At 35.7% G+C, this 18507-nt stretch overlaps 1 protein-coding gene across 2 annotated transcripts in view; it reads left to right on the forward strand.

The window, feature by feature from the left end:
• The window catches only part of TIAM1 (TIAM Rac1 associated GEF 1), a 355527-nt gene that overhangs the window by 133121 nt on the left and 203899 nt on the right, over positions 1-18507 (forward strand). Inside the window, exon 4 of one of the 2 annotated variants that reach the window (XM_074214024.1) lies at positions 18076-18236. The exons of the other annotated variant lie outside the window; for it this stretch is intronic. The gene's annotated coding sequence lies outside the window, so the exon portion shown is untranslated. The remainder of the gene's footprint in view (positions 1-18075; positions 18237-18507) is intronic. 2 annotated transcript variants of the gene reach the window in all.

An 18507-nucleotide genomic window follows, 5' to 3' on the forward strand; every position in this document is an offset into this window, starting at 1 on the left:
TTTATCACTATTTGAAAATCATAAGTTTTTGTAGATGAGACCCAAAGTTATAGATGAGTATCTGATTCTACATTGAGGTGGGATTCGAAATTCAATAAATCTAGCAGCTTTTCAGGGGTAAATTAATTAAATGTTTCAACAAATATAGCTCTTGAATGATGTCATGAATATCTGAATGACAGCAGAACAAAGATTCCCCACCCAACTTTTACATTAATGGAGTTTCCCATTCCATGTATTCTTATCTTGAAATCATAGTTCCTTACCACCTGATCCTTCACTCCACTCCCAGTCATATCTGTAAGTAATTTAACTTTAACTGCAAAACTTTAATAAGTTGATTTCATCTATACATAGAAAAAATAGTGCACAAAAATGCAAGGCTACAGGAAGAATTAGGGTTATGAATCATAGATCATTTAGGCAAATTGTAATGTAGCCAGTAAAGTAAATCTTTCTTGTCAGAATGTATACTAGCTTACTTGTATAATAATGTTGTGATTCTTGGTTGGGAAATTCTTCTTTCTAGAAATCAGATAAATGTGAGTTGATGGACTACAGTTTTGTTTTGTTTATTAAATCAATAGGCATGTCACTTTTTGACTTTTGTTCAGGTTCATGCTTTTTGACTTCTGTTCAAAAATTCTTTGTGAGTAATATTTTATCATACAACTCACTAGCCACTGTAGACTTACAGCAGTTGAAAAGTTTGTACATATTCTATGGAGGAAACAGAGGAGATAGGGAAAACAGTGAAAATTCTGGTAATTTTATCTTCTTTGATCATGAACAAAATTACATATGATAAACTGCTAATTATGATGAGGATTCATATAGGTTGTTTTCAAAAAGAACTAGTTCTGTTTAAAATATTTTTGAACGGTTGCTATAAAAATTGTATCTTTTTTCAAACTTCATCAGCTTAATCAGTGTTATTCAGTTATACTAGCTTTTTTCTTCAGATGATAGGCTGCTCTCAAAATGGCTATAATGTCTTAGAGGTCTGCAAATAAACTTTTTTTTTTAGGTTTTTGCAAGGCAAATGGGGTTAAGTGGCTTGCCCAAGGCCACACAACTAGGTAATTATTAAGTGTCTAAGACCGGATTTGAACCCAGGTACTCCTGACTCCAAGGCCGGTACTTTATCCACTATGCCACCTAGCTGCCCCTCCAATAAACTTTTGATGACAATGTTTGCCTACTCAAATGGGTAGAAATATTATTTAGTAATTATAAATAACAGTAGTTGTGAACATTAGTTGTGATCCTTTATCTTCATGGGATTAAGGAAATGTAGTTATTAATAACAACTAGTTCTTATGTAGAACTTTACAAATGTTTACAAAACATTTGATATATGTAAACTGTTAGATGCTATTATTACCCAAATTTTAGGGTATATCTGAGATAGGATTTGAATTTCAGGTCTTCCTAACTCCAAGGCCAGAACTTTGTCTACTGCACCCTTTAACTGTCTTTGGCTGTCATCCAACATATTTAATTAACTGTATTTGAAATTCCTCCACATATTAATCCAGTGTCTCACTGTGGAATCAGTATGATCTGTAGATCTTGAGTTTTGATAGATGCTACCCAGTTGGAATGACTTCAGCTATGGACCTGATAACATCAGTGTATCTTTTTTTTCCAAGGACCATTCTAGCTAAGTTCTGAAATATTTATCACAAAGAATTTGTTTGTTTTTGGCATAGCAGCTCTCAAAGACTTTCTACTAAGGTATGGAAGCAATATCCACACTGATGAAATTATAGATCTTTAAAGATTTGAAATAAATCGGGTTTGATTTTCCTTATTTCTTTCTAAGAAATATGTTCCAAGTTAACAATAAAGATTTCTTACATTTTCCTTAAGCATCCTTGGTGAAATATGGTATTGAATGAATAACTAATTAGACTCTTTCTAATGTAAACAGGTGTTACATGTAATTGTATCACAGCTGGCAAAGTGGAATAATGCTTAAAGAAAGTCAGTGGGCAGCTAGGTAGCACAGTAGATAGAGCACCGGCCCTGGAGTCAGGAGGACCTGAGTTCAAATCAGGTCTCAGACACATAATAATTGCCTAGCTGTGTGACACTGGGCAAGTCACTTAACCCCACTGCCTTACAAAAAAAAAAAAAGAGAAAAGAAATACTGTAACTGATTTTGCATCATTCTAATTTTTGAAGATTAATTTTTGTTAATTTGATAAGGTAGATCACATTTCATTTCATATATACAATTAGTGAAAATATTTGTATAGATATAGAATTGTGATCCTGGAAATATGATGGGTAGAAGAGGTGCATTTCATTTATCTATTTATTTATTTACTTACTTTCTTTTGGCAAAGCAGCTGGGATTAAAGAGACTTGCCCAGGGTCACATAGTTAATGTCATGTGTCTTAGTCCACATTTGAACTCAGGTTTGATTTCAGAGTGCTCTATCCAATGCACCATCTAGCTACCCTGAATAGGTGCATTTTAATGTTCATGTGGTATATTTTCAAAATATATAATAACCAAAAATAATGGTCAACAAACATTTATTAGTTGCCTGCCTTCTATGAACCAGGAATTATACAAATTGTGGGATACACAGAGACAAAAATGAAATAGCCCAGGTCCTCAAGGAGCTTTCATTCTCTTGGAGGAAACAAAGATAGTAGAACATAACTGAATAAACAACTTGAGAACATGGTGTTTAAGCATTAAATTTGTTACTGATATTGAATCTTCATTGGGAAGTCAGTATATTTGTGGACCTGTTATTATATGACAGTATAATCATACTGTCTTCTTTAGGCTTTCCCCTCCAACTTGTCAAACCTGTTATTAAAAGGAGAATATAAAGTAGCAATGATTCAGAATGCTCATTTTTGCTCCAATTAGAATGTAAATACTTGATTTTCATTTAGATCCTTTAAATTGCTCAAATTTTTTTTTAATTTCTCCAGGTTTCTCTCTCTCTCTCTCTCTCTCTCTCTCTCTCTCTCTCTCTCTCTCTCTCTCTCTTTAAAGGTTTCTGCAAGGTAAATGGGATTAAGTGGCTTGCCCAAGGCCACACAGCTAGGTAATTATTAAGTGTCTGAGGCTGGATTTGAACTCAGGTACTCCTGACTCCAGGGCCAGTGCTCTAGCCACTGCTCCACCTAGCCCCCCCCCACCCCCCCCAGTTTTCTCTTGTAACCTTTTTGTGTTTGAGAGATTCTAATTAGTTCTGGCCTTTTCATCAAGAATGTTTGAAAGTCCTCTTTTCTATTAAAGGTCCATTTCTTTTTTAAATTCATTTTTATTAAAGATATTATTTGAGTTTTACAATTTTCTCCCAATCTTACTTCCCTCCCCCTACCCCACACAGATAGCACTCTGTCAGTCTTTATTTTGTTTCCATGTTGTACCTTGATCCAAATTGGGTGTGATGAGAGAGAAATCATATCCTTAAAGAGAAGAGAAGTCTAAGAGGCAACAAGATTAGACAATAAGATATCTGGTTTTTTTTTTTTCCCCTAAATTAAAGGGAATAGTCCTTGCACTTTGTTCAAACTCCACAGCTCCTTATCTGGATACAGATGGTACTCACCTTTGCAGACAGCCCAAAATTGTTCCTGATTATTGCACTGATGGAATGAGTGAGTCCTTCAAGGTTGATCATCACTCCCATGTTGCTGTTAGGGTGTACAGTGTTTTTCTGGTTCTGCTCATCTCACTCAGCATCAGTTCATGCAAATCCCTCCAGGTTTCCCTGAAATCCCGTCCCTCCTGGTTTCTAATAGAACAATAGTGTTCCATGACATACATATACCACAGTCTGCTAAGCCATTCCCCAATTGAAGGACAATTACGGGATTTCCAATTCTTTACCACCACAAACAGAGCTGCTATAAATATTTTTGTACAAGTAATGTTTTTACCCTTTTTCCTCATCTCTAGAGGGTACAGACCCAGTAGTGGTATTGCTGGGTCAAAGGGTATGCACATTTTTGTTGCCCTTTGGGCATAGTTCCAAATAGCTCTCCAGAAGGGTTGGATGAGTTCACAGCTCCACCAACAGTGTAATAGTGTCCCAGATTTCCCACATCCCTTCCAACAATGATCATTATCCTTCCTGGTCATACTGGCCAATCTGAGAGGTGTGAGGTGGTACCTCAGAGAAGCTTTAATTTGCATTTCTCTAATAATTAATGATTTAGAGCATTTTTTCATATGGCTATGGATTACTTTGATCTCCTCATCTGTAAATTGCCTTTGCATATCCTTTGACCATTTGTCAATTGGGGAATGGCTTTTTGTTTTAAAAATATGACTCAGTTCTCTGTATATTTTAGAAATGAGTCCTTTGTCAGAATCATTAGTTGTAAAGATTATTTCCCAATTTACTACATTTCTTTTGATCTTGGTTACATTGGTTTTATCTGTGCAAATTTAATTTAATGTAACCGAAATCATCTAATTGGTTTTTGGTGATGTTCTCCAACTCTTCCTTAGTCATAAACTGTTCCCCTTTCCATAGATCTGAAAGGTAGACTAGTCCTTAATCTTCTAATTTGCTTATAGTATTGTTTTTTATGTCTATGTCCTGTAACCATTTGGATCTTGTCTTGATAAAGGGTGTGAGCTGTTGGTCTAATCTAAGTTTATTCCATACTAACTTCCAATTATCCCAGCAATTTTTATCAAAGGGGGAATTTTTATCCCAATGGCTGGACTCTTTGGGTTTATCGAACAGCAGATTACTATAATCATCTCCTGCTTTTACACTTAGTCTATTCCACTGGTCCACCACTCTGTTTCTTAGCCAATACCACACAGTTTTGATGACTGATGCTTTATAATATAATTTTAGATCGGGTAGGGCTAAGCCACCTTCATTTGCACTTTTTTTCATTAAGCTCCAGGCAATTCTTGACTTTTTATTTCTCCATATGAATTTACTTACAACTTTTTCTAACTCCTTAAAGTAATTTTTTGGAATATTGATTGGTAGGACACTAAACAGATAGTTTAGTTTTGGTAGAATTGTCATTTTTATTATATTAGCTCTACATATCCATGAGCAGTTGATATTTGCCCAGTTATTTAAATCTAATTTAATTTGTAAGAAGTGTTTTATAATTGTTTTCAAAAAGATTCTGAGTCTGTCTTGGCAAATAGACTCCCAAATATTTTATATTGTCTGAGGTTACTTTGAATGGGATTTCTCTTTCTAGCTCTTCCTGCTGTTTCTTGCTACACATATATAGAAATGTTGAGGATTTATGAGGGTTTATTTTATAACCTGCAACTTTGCTAAAATTGCTAATTGTTTCCAGTAGTTTTTTAGATGGTTTCTTGGGATTCTCTAGGTAGACCATCATGTCATCTGTGAAGAGTGAGAGTTTTGTCTCTTCCTTCCCAATTCTAATTCCTTCAATTTCTTTTTCTTCTCTAATTGCTGATGCTAACATTTCTAATACAATATTGAATAGTAGTGGTGATAATGGGCACCCTTGTTTGACCCCTGATCTTATTGGGAATGCCTCTAGCCTCTCCCCGTTGAATATAATGTTTGTTAAGGGTTTCAAATAGATACTGCTATTTATTCTAAAGAACTGCCCATTTATTCCTACAATCTCTAGTGTTTTTAATAGGAATGGATGCTGTATTTTGTCAAAAGCTTTTTCTGCATCTATTGATATGATCATATGATTTCTGATAGGTTTGTTGTTGATATAATTGAGGATACTAACAGTTTTCCTAATATTGAACCAACCCTTAATTCCTGGTATAAATCCTACTTGATCATAATGTATTATCCTAGCGATGACTTGTTGTAATCATTTTGCTAAATTTTATTTAGGATTTTTGCATCTATATTCATCAGGGAAATAGGTGTGTGATTTTCTTTCTCTGTTTTAACTCTTTCTGGTTTAGGTAACAGTACCATGTTGGTTTCATAGAAAGACTTAGGCAGAGTTCCATTCTTCCCTATTTTTCCAAAGAGTTTATATAGGATTGGAACCAATTGTTCCTTAAATGTTTGGTAGAATTCACTTGTGAATCCATCAGGTCCTGGAGATTTTTTTTTAGGGAGTTCAATAATGGCTTGTTGACTTTCTTTTTCTGAGATGGGGTTGTTAAGGTATTTAATCTCTTCTTCATTTAACCTGGGCAACTTATATTTTTGTAAATATTCATCCATTTCATTTAGATTATCAATTTTATTGGCATAGAGTTGGGCAAAATAATTTTGAATTATTAATTTAATTTCCTCCTCATTGGTGGTGAATTAACCTTTTTCATTTGTGATACTAGCAATTTGGTTTTCTTCTTTCTTTTTTTTAATCAAATTGATCAGAGGTTTATATATTTTATTGTTTTTTCATAATACCAACTTTTGGTTTTATTTATTAATTCAATAGTTTTTTTGCTTTCGATTTTATTAATTTCTCCTTTAATTTTCAAAATTTCTAATTCAGTATTTAATTGGGGATTTTTTGATTTGTTCATTCTCTAATTTTTTAGTTGCATGTTTAGTTCATTGATTTCCTCTTTCTCCAGTTTATTCATGTAAGCATTTAGAGCTATAATATATCCCCTGAGAGTCACTTTGAATGAATCCCATAGGTTTTGGTATGTTGTTTCATTATTATCATTATCTAGGATAAGATGGTTAATTCTGTCTATCATTTGTTTTTTGCTCCACTCATCCTTTAAAATGAGGTTATTCAGTTTCCAATTGGTTCTGGGTCTATATCTCCTTGGCCCAGTATTGCATATGACTTTTATTGCATTGTGATCTGAGAAAGATGTATTCACTATTTCTGCCTTTCCGCAGTTGATCATTAGGTTTTTATGTCCTAGTACATGGTCAATTTTTGTATAAGTTCTATGTACTGCAGAGAAAAAGGTATATTCCTTTCTATCCCCATTCAGTTTCCTCCATAAATCTACCATATCTAATTTTTCTAACAATCTATTTACCTCCTTAACTTCTTTCTTGTTTATTTTATGATTCGATTTATCTAGATCTCATAGCGGGAGGTTGAGGTGTTCCACTAGTAGAGTTTTGCTGTCTGTGTCTTCCTGTGGTTCTTTCAGCTTGTCCTCTAAGAATTTGGGTGCTGTCCCACTGGGTGCATATATATTCAGTATTGAAATGTCTTTATTGTCTATGGTACCTTTTAGGAGGATAAAGTTTCCTTCCTTATCTCTTTTAACACTATCTCTTTTTGCTTCTTTGTCTGAGATAAGGATTGCTACCCCTGCTTTTTTTACTTCAGCTGAAGCAAAATATATTTTGCTCCAATCTTTTACCTTTAATCTATATGTATCTCTCTGCTTCAAATGAGTTTCTTGTAAGCAGCATATTGTAGGATTCTGGGTTTTAATCCACTCTGCTATTTGCTTAAGTTTCAAGGGAGAGTTTATCCCATTCACATTCAAGGTTATGATTACTAATGCTTTATTGCCCTCAGTGCTATCTTCCCTCCATTTGTATTTTTCCCCTTTCTCCCCCCTTTATCCATATTCCCCAGTATTTTGTTTCTGAATACCACCCCCTTCAGTGTGTTTTCCTTCCTATATTACACCCTCCCCTTTCTTTCCCCTTTCCCCTTTCCCTTTTTCACTTTTCCCTTCCCTTCCTTTTGTTATTTCCCCCACTCCCCTTCCCTTTCTCGGTACCCCCCTCCCCTTTTCCCCTTTTAATACTTGAATGGTTAGATGTTTTATAAGTTAACTGAGTATGTGTAGGTTGACTTTAAGCCAAGTCTGATGAGAAGAAGATTCAGGTGTTTCTGCTCTGCTCCCTTCTTCCCCTCTATTACCATAGGTTTTTTTTTTGTACCTCTTAGTGTAATGAGATTTACCCCATTCATTTGCCTCCCTCCTCCAGTCTCCTTCTTATCCCCCCTTTTAAGGAGGTAGTGTTTTTTAGATCATTCTGAGTGTCTGTCCATTCCAATTCAGTATATTTTATCAAATAGAGTCAAAATTCCTGAGAGTTATTAGGGTCTTTCTCCCAAGTGGGGTTAAAGCCAGTTACATCTCTTTAGATAGCAGTCTCTTGGATAGGTCATGAATGTCCGTCATTTCTGGCTAGGTATATTCTCTCTGTTAGAGTTACAATTCTCAAGATTTATGAGAATCTTTTTTCCTCCCATGCTAGGATATAGCCAGTTTCAACTTACTGGATTGCATTTTTTTTTCTTTTACCGCCACTATTTTTTTTTTTTACCTTTTCATGTGTCTCTTGAATCTCCTGTTTGATGTCCAAATTTTCTGTTTAGCTATGGTCTTTTCATCAAAAATTTTTGGAATTCTTCCATTTTGTTAAATGTCCATCTTTTTCCCTTGAAGAGAAGGTTCAGCTTTGTGGGAAAGTAGATTCTTGGCTGCATTCCAAGCTCCCTTGCTCTTCGAAATATCTCATTCCAGGCCCTGTGATCCCTTAATGTTGATGCAGCCAGGTCCTGCATGATCCTTACCGTGGCTCCTTGATATTTAAATTGTTTCTTTCTGGCTGCTTGCAGGACTTTCTCTTTTATCTGATAGTTCTGCAGTTTGGCCACAACATTCCTTGGTGTTTTTTTTTAGGATCTTTTTCTAGTGCAGATTGATGTACTCTTTCAATAAGTACTTTGCCCTCCGATTCCATGATATCAGGGCAATTTTCTATCACTAGATCCTGTAATATTAATTCCAGGCTTTTTTTCTCTTCAATGTTTTCAGGAAGTCCTATAATTTTCAGGTTGCCCCTTCTCGATCTATTCTCGAGGTCAGTGGTTTTGTTAATGAGGTATTTTACATTTGCTTCTATTTTTTCTATTTTTTGATTTTGTTTAACTGACCCTTGCTGTCTCATGGAGTCATTAGTTTCTGTAGACTCCATTCTTTTTTGGGGGAGGGGTTTTCTTCATTAACCTTTTGCAACTCCTTTTCCAATTGGTCAATTCTACTTTTGAAAGAGCTTTCCATTTGACCAATTGATGTTTTGAGAGAATTAATTTCTTTTTGCATTTACCCGAAGATCTGAGAGATTTATTCTCATTTGGTATTTGTCCAATTGTATTTTCTAAGATTTTGTTTTCTTGTTGCAAGGTATTAATTGTCTCTCCCAAATTTTCCAGTTGATTTTTAAACTCCTTCCTTATTTCTTCAAGGAAGTATTTGTCTGCTGAAGACCAGATTGTATTCTCCTCAGAGGTTCCAGGTCTCTCTGAGTTCGGGTCTTTCCTTTCCAAGAATTTTTCTATGGATCCACCTTTCCGCTGACCCTTCTTCATTTTGCTAAGACCTGAGTTGGGGAGGGGCTGGTTCCCGGGGCTTGGGATCGCTAAAAGTTTTACTCACTGGGTGCAGTTTCTCTGGCTGGCCAATAGGAGGTGTTGGTTGATTTCTCTGGAGTGTCTGTGACCTTGGCTGAGGCCTTCTCCCTTTCCTTGAAGGGAGGAGTTGAAGCTATTGAATTCTTTTGCCTTCAATCAGTGGTGGGCTTTACCTTGGCCTGAGGTTATTCCTCAGCTAGGCTGGTTCTTCTGCTCACACACCTGGGCCTGAGGCAGAAGTAGTTGCATTTATTTGTATGGGAAGAAGTCTGAGTTGTAATGGGACTCAGACCAGAGGGGCCCAGGGATGGTGTCAGAAGCCTTCTTGCTCCAGAACTCTCCCCCCAGCCCTGTCCAGGATCTCCCCAGGGGGACAGCTCCCAACACCAGTGCCTCTGCTCTCCTGCCGACTCATGCCGTGTGGCCCAGTGGTCTGGGGCTGATCCTCCCTCTGAGCCCAGACTCACCCACCCAGATTCGGCCAAAGCTGCTGCTGGAGACTATTCCTGAGGTAGATGTTCTTTCTCCTGGCTTTTCTTTCTGGGTTTTGTAGGTCGGATTTCTTTTAAGAGGTTTGTGATGGATGTGGGAATGGATGGGGAAGAGATCAGGAGACTTTAGAACTGTGCCTGTCTTTTCTCCATCATCTTGGCCAGAAGTCTAAAGGTCCATTTCTTAATAAGACAATGCTCGGGTTTTTTTTTTTAATAAATTTTTATTGACATCTTGTTTTTTTAATATCATTATAATATCCCCTTCTATTTTTCTTTGTCTCAGATAGCCAATCCATGTAACAAATGGTATGTAAAATTTTTTCTTATTTTCTCTTTTTTTTTAGTCTTTTTTTTTTTTTTTTTGCAAGGCAAATGGAGTTAAGTGGCTTGCCCAAGGCCACACAGCTAGGTAATTATTAAGTGTCTGAGACTGGATTTGAACAGAGGTACTCCTGACTCCAGGGCCGGTGCTTTATCCACTGCGCCACCTAGCTGCCCCTTTTTTAGTCTTTTCAAATTTTTTTGTACTAATTAATTTTTCTAGCTGCATGCAAAGATAGTTTTCAACATTCATTTTTTGGTAAGATTTTGAATTCCACGTTTTTCTCCCTTCTAATTTCTGTTCATCTATACCTAATTTCTGTCAGACTTGTTTTTCAGAATTCTCAGTAGTTTTTGCCCAATAGTGAGTTCTTTCCAAAGCAGTTTTTGAATTCATCAAATTCTAGCTTATTGTGTTTATTTACTTTTTCATATTTAACTACCCTATTTCTTTATTTTTTGAATTTAATTTTATTCTTTCCAAACAATTCAGACATCTGTCCCTTGTCCCTCCCACCTCCTTAACAGCACATTGAGGGAAAAAATCAGAAACACTGCTATCAAATTCACAAGCAAAGCACATTATCATATTGGTCATAACTACACATTTCACTCTATATTAATGTAATTACCTCTTTTTCAGGAGCTTGACAGCATTCTAACCCATTAGATCTCTGGAAACATGGTTCATCCTTGCATTAATCAGAGTTCTTAAGTCTTTTAAAACCATTGGTTTTGATAGTGTTGTTGATATAGTACAAGTTTTTCTTCTGGCTCTGTTTCAGGATCACTTCAAAATGAGGTTCAAGTAATATCCACCACACCATCCATATGTGCAATCATCGGTTATAGAAAATGGAGAAGTTTTGAGTACTGTGAATAAGTTCACTTACTTGGCAGTATGTTTTCCAGGAGATACACATTAATAATGTGGTCGACATAATCATTGCCGCTGCTAGCTCAGTGTTTGGGAAGTTCTGAAAGAAAGCGTGAAAGAGAAGTATTAAGATTGAGTACCAAACTCAATGTCCTCAGACCCATTGTGCTGACCTCATTGTTGTATACCTGTGAAAATAAGGACAGTATGCCAGTACCATGCCTGGAAACTGACTTCCTTCCATTTAAATTGTCTTAGGAAAATTCTGAAGATTACCTTGCAGGATAAAATACCAGAGACTGAGGTCTTTTCTCAAGCTAAATTGCTAAGCATTCAAACATCATCACAGAGGGCATAACCATGATAGGTTGACCAAACACATGCTTGCCAAAAAGGCTTATGGAGAGCGCACAAAGGGCAAGCAATCACAAGGGGTGTCAGAAAAAAATGATACAAGAACACTCAAGATCTCTCTTAAGACCTTGGAATTGTGCAACATAGGAAACACTGGCACAGGACTTCCCAGCATGGCATGCTCTTCTCAGAGAGAGTGTTTTGCTCTATTAGCATAGTAGAATTGATCTAAGTCATATGAAAAGTGAGGTATATAAATTTAATGAACCCACCCCAGGTGATCACATGGACTGTTTGTGCTTGACCTATGAAAGAGCATTCCAAGCTAGTATTGGTCAGATCAGTCATCAGGTGGTCACACTGTAACTTGTCTTTTAACATAGTTATATCATTTTGGACTTCTTTGATAATGAAGGACAAAAACCAACTAACCAACCAGTCCCTCACTTCTTCCTTTGTCTGTAAGAGCAAGAGTTGGAAAGGAGAGGAAGATAATGAACCAGATGTTATATTCCTTAAGAAAGGAAGAAAAATGACTTAGGTTATGGTATACTTCAATTTGCATAATTTGTATTGTGTAGAAATTTTTAATTGAATAAACCTCAAAGAAGGAAAGGGTGCTTCCTGAAGTAAGTGGAGAATCTGGAAATGACAGTGGGAAAACAATACTGTGACTCCCCTTTTCGGGGAGTCATTATTCATTTTCCTTTTTTCTTTTTGGTTTTTGCAAAGCAGTAAGGTTTAGTGACTTGCCCAAGGTCACCCAGCTAAGTAATTATTATCTGAGACCAGATTTGAATTCAAATCTTCCTGATGCCAGGTCTGTGCTCCATTCACTGTGCCACCTAGCTGCCCCCCCCCCATTCTTAATTTTCAAAGAGGACTAATGACATAAAGTTCAGTGGCAGGACAGAAATCAAAATGACTGACAATGACTCCAAATACTTGGAAGGACTTTGAAGTCTTTGATTGTGTGACCAACCTCTAAGTTCTCCACAGTAGTGGAATACTTCACACAATTTCTAACACACAGTAGGCAAATTTAATAAATTTTGGCTGTTGATTAACCAACTGGATAATTGCTTGTAAATATAGATCCTTTTCTTTTTTTCTTTAATTTCTTTGGGGGCACAGTCCTACTAGTAGTATATCAGGATCTTAGTTTTCTGTGTATAGTTCCCAGTTGTTTTACAGAATGACTGAACCAATTCACAACTCCATCAACACGGTACTAATGTACTTGTTTTCGCATCCCCCTTCATCATTTTTCTTTTTTCTTGTCTTTTCCAATCTAATAGGTATGAGGTGGAACTTCAGAGCTTATTTATTTCATATTTCTGTACTTATTAGTGTTTCAGGACATTTTTTTCCATGAAATTGTAGTTAACTTGAATTTCTTATTTTGAAAAAGTATTTCTTACTTTGAAGATCCTTTGGATCTTCCTACTTTGAAAATTCTTTGGATTTCTTATTTTGAAGATCCTTTGGATTTTCTGGGGGATGACTTTTAATCATATAAGTTTGAGTCACTTTCTTTTAAATGAGATCTACATCAGAGAATTATTGCAAAGATTTTTTTCCTAGTTACCTGTTTCAAATTTTACATTAGATTAGTTTGTGGAAAATCTTTTCTTTTCTTTTTTTAAAAGGCTTTTTTTTTGTAAGGCAAATGGAGTTAAGTGGCTTGCCCAAGACCACACAGCTAGGTAATTATTAAGTGTCTGATATTGGATTTGAACTCAGGTCCTCCTGACTCCAGGGCCGGTGCTCTATCCACTGTGCCACCTAGCTGCCCCTATGGAAAATCTTTTAAAGCTATTGTTTGTTTCATCATAACTCTTTCCTGATCTAAAGGTTAGAAAGTAATTTCTTCCTTGTTCCTTTAATTTGTTTATAATGTGACTGTTTATATATCTAGTTTACATACTCCTTTGCAATTTAGTTTGATGTATGGTGTGAGAAGCTAACCTAAACTTCCTTAAATCATTACCCCTTCTCTAACTACTTCTCTTCTGTTCCAGTACTATAATAGCTTAGTCTCTATACTTTTCTCTGTTCCTGAATCCCTTGCCTTTTTCCCCATTTTACCAAACTATTGGCATGTAAAACCTAACATTTGCCTCTTTTCTGCTCCTCCCTGAGTTGCTGAATACAGTTGGAGGAAGTTTCACAACCACACTGATTAGGTACATTACAAATTTATGTTATCCAACTTCAACTGGTTCTTCACTGTGTTGACAGTTTTATTTTTCCCTAATTGATTTACTCTCTCACATTCCTGAGAAGCTAGTCCTTTCCATCTCTTCTTTCTTCATTTCTTTCCCATAGCTTACTATCTCTGTTCTGAACCATCCTCAGCTAAGGACCATTGTCTCTTACTATCTCTTCCTGATAAAACTGAGGCTACTGACTCTTTTCTCATTTTCTTTACTTGATATTATTTGATGTATTTCCTTACTCTCTCCTTATTTCTCCCAGTTCCTGACAAAGAGATAGCTCTTCTTAAAGTGACCCTCTCCATGGGACTTGGAATCCAGTCTCTCCTCTAGAGCAGTAGTAGTTTCACACACATGTGTGTGTGTGTGTGTGTGCGTGTGTATTTATGAATGTATATATATACATTTATAAATATATAATTCTCTTTTTATAGGTACATGTTAATGTTGTTGATGTTTGTCAAGTTCATATTAAAAGAAAAATTTAAATATCCTAGTGACTTTGAGCCAATCACTTTGAAGTCTTCTGTGTTCTCCTTTCTAAAATGAGGGGTTGGATGAGGCAAACACTATCTAAATCTAACATTCTCTTTAACAATTCCCTCCTGTCCTTTTCCACCTCCTTCTTCTTTAGCACCAGATGATATTAATACTTTATAATTCAAATGGATTATTTTTTCCTCTGGAAAGTAATTGCATATACTGACACACTGTACTTCTTGCCTACTGGGAAAATAGTGTCTAATGGGGATGTCATGTTCCTAGAGGCAATACGGTCTGGTAGACAGATTCTTGGATGGAGAGCAAAACAAATGGGTTCTATTCTTCCTTCAATGCTTCACTGTTATTCATTTAATTATTAAATACCATTAGTATGCAAAGACTTAGGTGATATAAATAAGACTGTCCTTTGTTGCATAGAAACTATTAAAAGAAAAAAAGAAAAAAGATGAATTAGACAATGAGTTTTTAAAAATGAAAATTAGGGAAAAGGAAATTATTTCCAACAGCTTGTACTTTTAATTCATAGCTTTGAAGATCAGTTAGTTTGGTTGGTGTGGGCACCCCTTCCACTCACCACTTTAATAAGCCTTTCAGAATTGCTATGATCAAAAAAATTTTAAACTCTGTGACCAAACTACAAACTTAGTTGTTCTTATAACCTGACTTGTATAAAACTTTTCTAGATTGGCTAGGTCCTGCCACTATTCTCTTACTGAAACAGTTTTTGAAAACCAACAGTCATATATGTACAAAAATATCAGTAGTAATATTTTGATAATACAAAGCTAGAAATGAAATCCTGTTCAAAGATTGAAACAGAACCTGACTGAACAATTATGGCATGTTACAGAATTCCAGGGCTAGAAAAGACTTTAAAAGCTAATTGGTTAAATCTGTATCTGAATAAGAAAATCCTCTACAATATTCACCTGACAAGTGGTCAATCCAGCCTTTGCTTGAAAATCCTCCAGTGAGGAGGAACTTATTTTCTCCTTAGTCTCCCTATACTTTTGGGAAGTTCTAGTTGTTAGCAAGTTTTTCCTTATATCACACTTACTATTTCATAGCTAGCTAGATTGTGCAATGGATAGAGTGTTAATGGAATAAACTCATGATTCTTCATCATACTAATTATCCTCTGAGTGCTCCCCAGCCTATTAACATCCTTTCAAAATGTGGAACCCAGAACTAAAAATGAGAAGAATACATGGTGAAAATTACTGGGTAAAAATTACTGGGAAGATAAAGAGATAAATATTACTATCAGAGTATATCCAACTTTTTAGAAGGAAGAAAATGTGAGTTTGGAAAGCTGAAGCATCCAGATGGAACAGTGGAGTCAGGAAGAATTGATTTTGAAGCTGGCCTCAGATATTTATTATCTTTGAAAACCTGGTCAAGTTGATTATCTGCCTCAGTTTCCTTATCTGTAAAATGGGCATAATAACTCTGCCTCCTAGGGTTCACATGAAGATAAAATGAGATGAGAACATTTATAAACTACTTTGAAAAATTTAAAGTATTATATAAATGCTATTATTATTACTAATAATATTATTTTTATGATCAATAAAGAGCCTGCATGAGATATTATATACTGACAACAATTTAAAGGGGAAGACATGATGTTTGGTGATGCTTAGCCATTCCTGTTAGTCCTTCACCCTAATACTGACATGTTGCCAGTTTTCTGATATAAATACTAATTTTCCACTCTGGGAAGTAAAATATCAAAGGATTTGCAATTGTCTTTACTTCTTTGTGAGCTCTGAGTCCCAAGTTAGAGACTGCACCTCTGGGATACAATTCAGTCACATATATCTCTATCTCTTTTATGAGAATTTCCCCCTTCAGTGACTCCTCCCAGTTGTATTCACAATACAGTTGGATGTTATGATCATGTTTTAATGTTGCAGCTTCTTTCCTAATATACATTAGGCCTAGTTGGTTCAAAAAGTCTTATTCTTATAGTCCTAACCCCTTTCTTTGAAGCAGTTGCCTCTGACTCTCTGTTTCTCTCAGAAAGCCCTATGGTTTCTTTCAGCTTCTCATGCTTCAACTCCTTGTGCCTTTTCATCCCATCAGGTGTTGTATTCCCTTTTGAAACTCCTTCGAGGACTCAGGGAACTGATTTTTAAATGTCATGCTGGAATTTTATTTTTCTCTTTGTGCTGCTACCTTTTTAATTTACTCAGAGGACTGATTCACACTTCTCAAAGGGATCCCCTATTGTGATTACATTTTTTTAAACTTAGTTTAATACCTCTTTGTTGAGCCTTTTTCTTTGATTTTGACTTGGGTTTTCAGCAACTACCCTTCTATAATAGTAATGAAAGAACCTCATTTCTCTAGCCATCTCCAACCTGGAAAAAGAAAGAATAGTCAAATAGGCAGGAGGAAAACCAGGAGAAATTTGTGTCACTATAATCTAAAGAGGTGAGAGTATCTAAGAGAAGAGAGTGATCAATTTGTCAAAGGCTGCAGATAGGTCAAGAATATTGAGGACCAAAAAATGGTTCTTAGATTCTTAGATTAGACATTAATGAAATTATTGGCAACTTTGAGAATATTCTCGATCAAGTAATGAGATTGGCCGCTGTTTTTTTGTTTGTTTTTTGTAGGCCAAGATCACACAGCTAGGTAATTATTAAATGTCTGAGGGCATATTTGAACTCAGGTCCTCCTGACTCTAGGGCCGGTGTTCTATTCACTATGCCATATAGCTGCTTTCTAGTCAGTTTTTAAGGATGATGGGGAGATTTATGTTTATGGAAACAGAGAAAGAGTCAGGAGATAGATTACAGTTTAGTGTCCTACCAATCAAAATTTCAAAAAATTACTTTAATGAGTTAGAAAAAATTGTAAGTAAATTCATATAGAGAGATAAAAAGTTGAGAATCTCTAGAGATGTAATGAAAAAAAAGTACAAAAGAAGGTGGCTTAGCCTTACCAGATCTAAAATTATATTATTAAGCATCAGTCATCAAAACTGTCTGGTATTGGCTAAGAAATAGAGTGGTGGATCAGTGGAATAGACTAGGTGCAATAGCAGGAAATGATTATAGTAATCTGCTGTTTGATAAACCCAAAGAGTCCAGTTATTAGGATATAAACTCTCTCTTTGATAAAAACCATTGGGAAAATTGGAAGTAAGTGTGGGAGAAACTTAGATTAGACCAACACTTCATACCCTATACTAAGATAAGATCAAGATATAGGATCTAGATATAAAAAACAATATTATAAGTAAACTAGAAGATCAAGCAATAGTTTACCTGTCAGATGTATGGAAAGGGAGAGGGAGAACACCATTAAAAATAAACTAGATACTTTTGATTACATTAAATTAAAAAGCTTTTGCACAGACAAAACCACTGTAACCAAGATAAAAAGAAATTGGGAAACAATTTTTATGGCTAGTGTTTCTGCCAAAGGACCCATATCAAAAATATACAGAGAACTGAGTCAATTTTTTTTAAAAGACAAACCATTCCCCAATTGACAAATGGTCAAAGGATATACAAAGTCTATTTACAGATGAGGAAATCAAAGCAATCCATAATCATATGAAAATTGCTCTAAATCACTAATTATTAGAGAAATGCAGATTAAAACATCTCTGAGGTACCATCTCACACCTCTGAGACTTTACAATTTGACCAAAAAAGACAATGATCAATGTTGGAAGGAATGCAGGAAATCTGGGGCACTAATACATTATTAGTGGAGCTGTAAACTCATCCAACCTTTCTGGAGAGCAACTTGGAATTATGCCCAAAAAACAACAAAAATGTGCATGCCCTTTGATCCAGCAATATCACTACTTGGGTCTATAGCCTGAAGAGATTATGAGAAAGGGTAAAAACATCACCTGTACAAAAATATTCATAGCAGCTCTGTTTGTGGTGGCAAAGAAATGGAAACTGAGGAAATGTCCATCAATTGGGGAATGGCTTAACAAACTGTGGTATATGTATGTGATGGAACACTATTGTTCTATTAGAAACCAGGAGGGATGGGAATTCAAGGAAGCCTGGAAGGATTTGCATGAACTGATGCTGAGCAAGATGAGCAGAACCAGAAGAACATTGTACACCCTAACAGCAACATGGGAATGATGATCAACCTTAATGGACTTGCTCATACCAACAGGGCAACAATCAGGTACAATTTTGGGATATCTGCAATGGAGAATGCAATCTGTATCCTGAGAAAGAATTGTGGAATTTGAACAAAAAACCAAAGACTTTCTATGTACCTTTAATTTAAAAAAGAATTGTCTTATGTAATTCTGCTATATCTCATACTATATGTTTCTTCCTTAAGGATATTATTTCTCTCTCATCACATTCAACTTAGATCAATGCATACTATAGGAATATCGTAAAGACTAACAAGTTACCTTCTGTGGGGGTGGGGGTGGGAGAGGGAAGCA

Source organism: Macrotis lagotis, chromosome 1 (genome assembly GCF_037893015.1).
Source record: "Macrotis lagotis isolate mMagLag1 chromosome 1, bilby.v1.9.chrom.fasta, whole genome shotgun sequence".
Taxonomy (NCBI): Eukaryota; Metazoa; Chordata; class Mammalia; order Peramelemorphia; family Peramelidae; genus Macrotis; species Macrotis lagotis.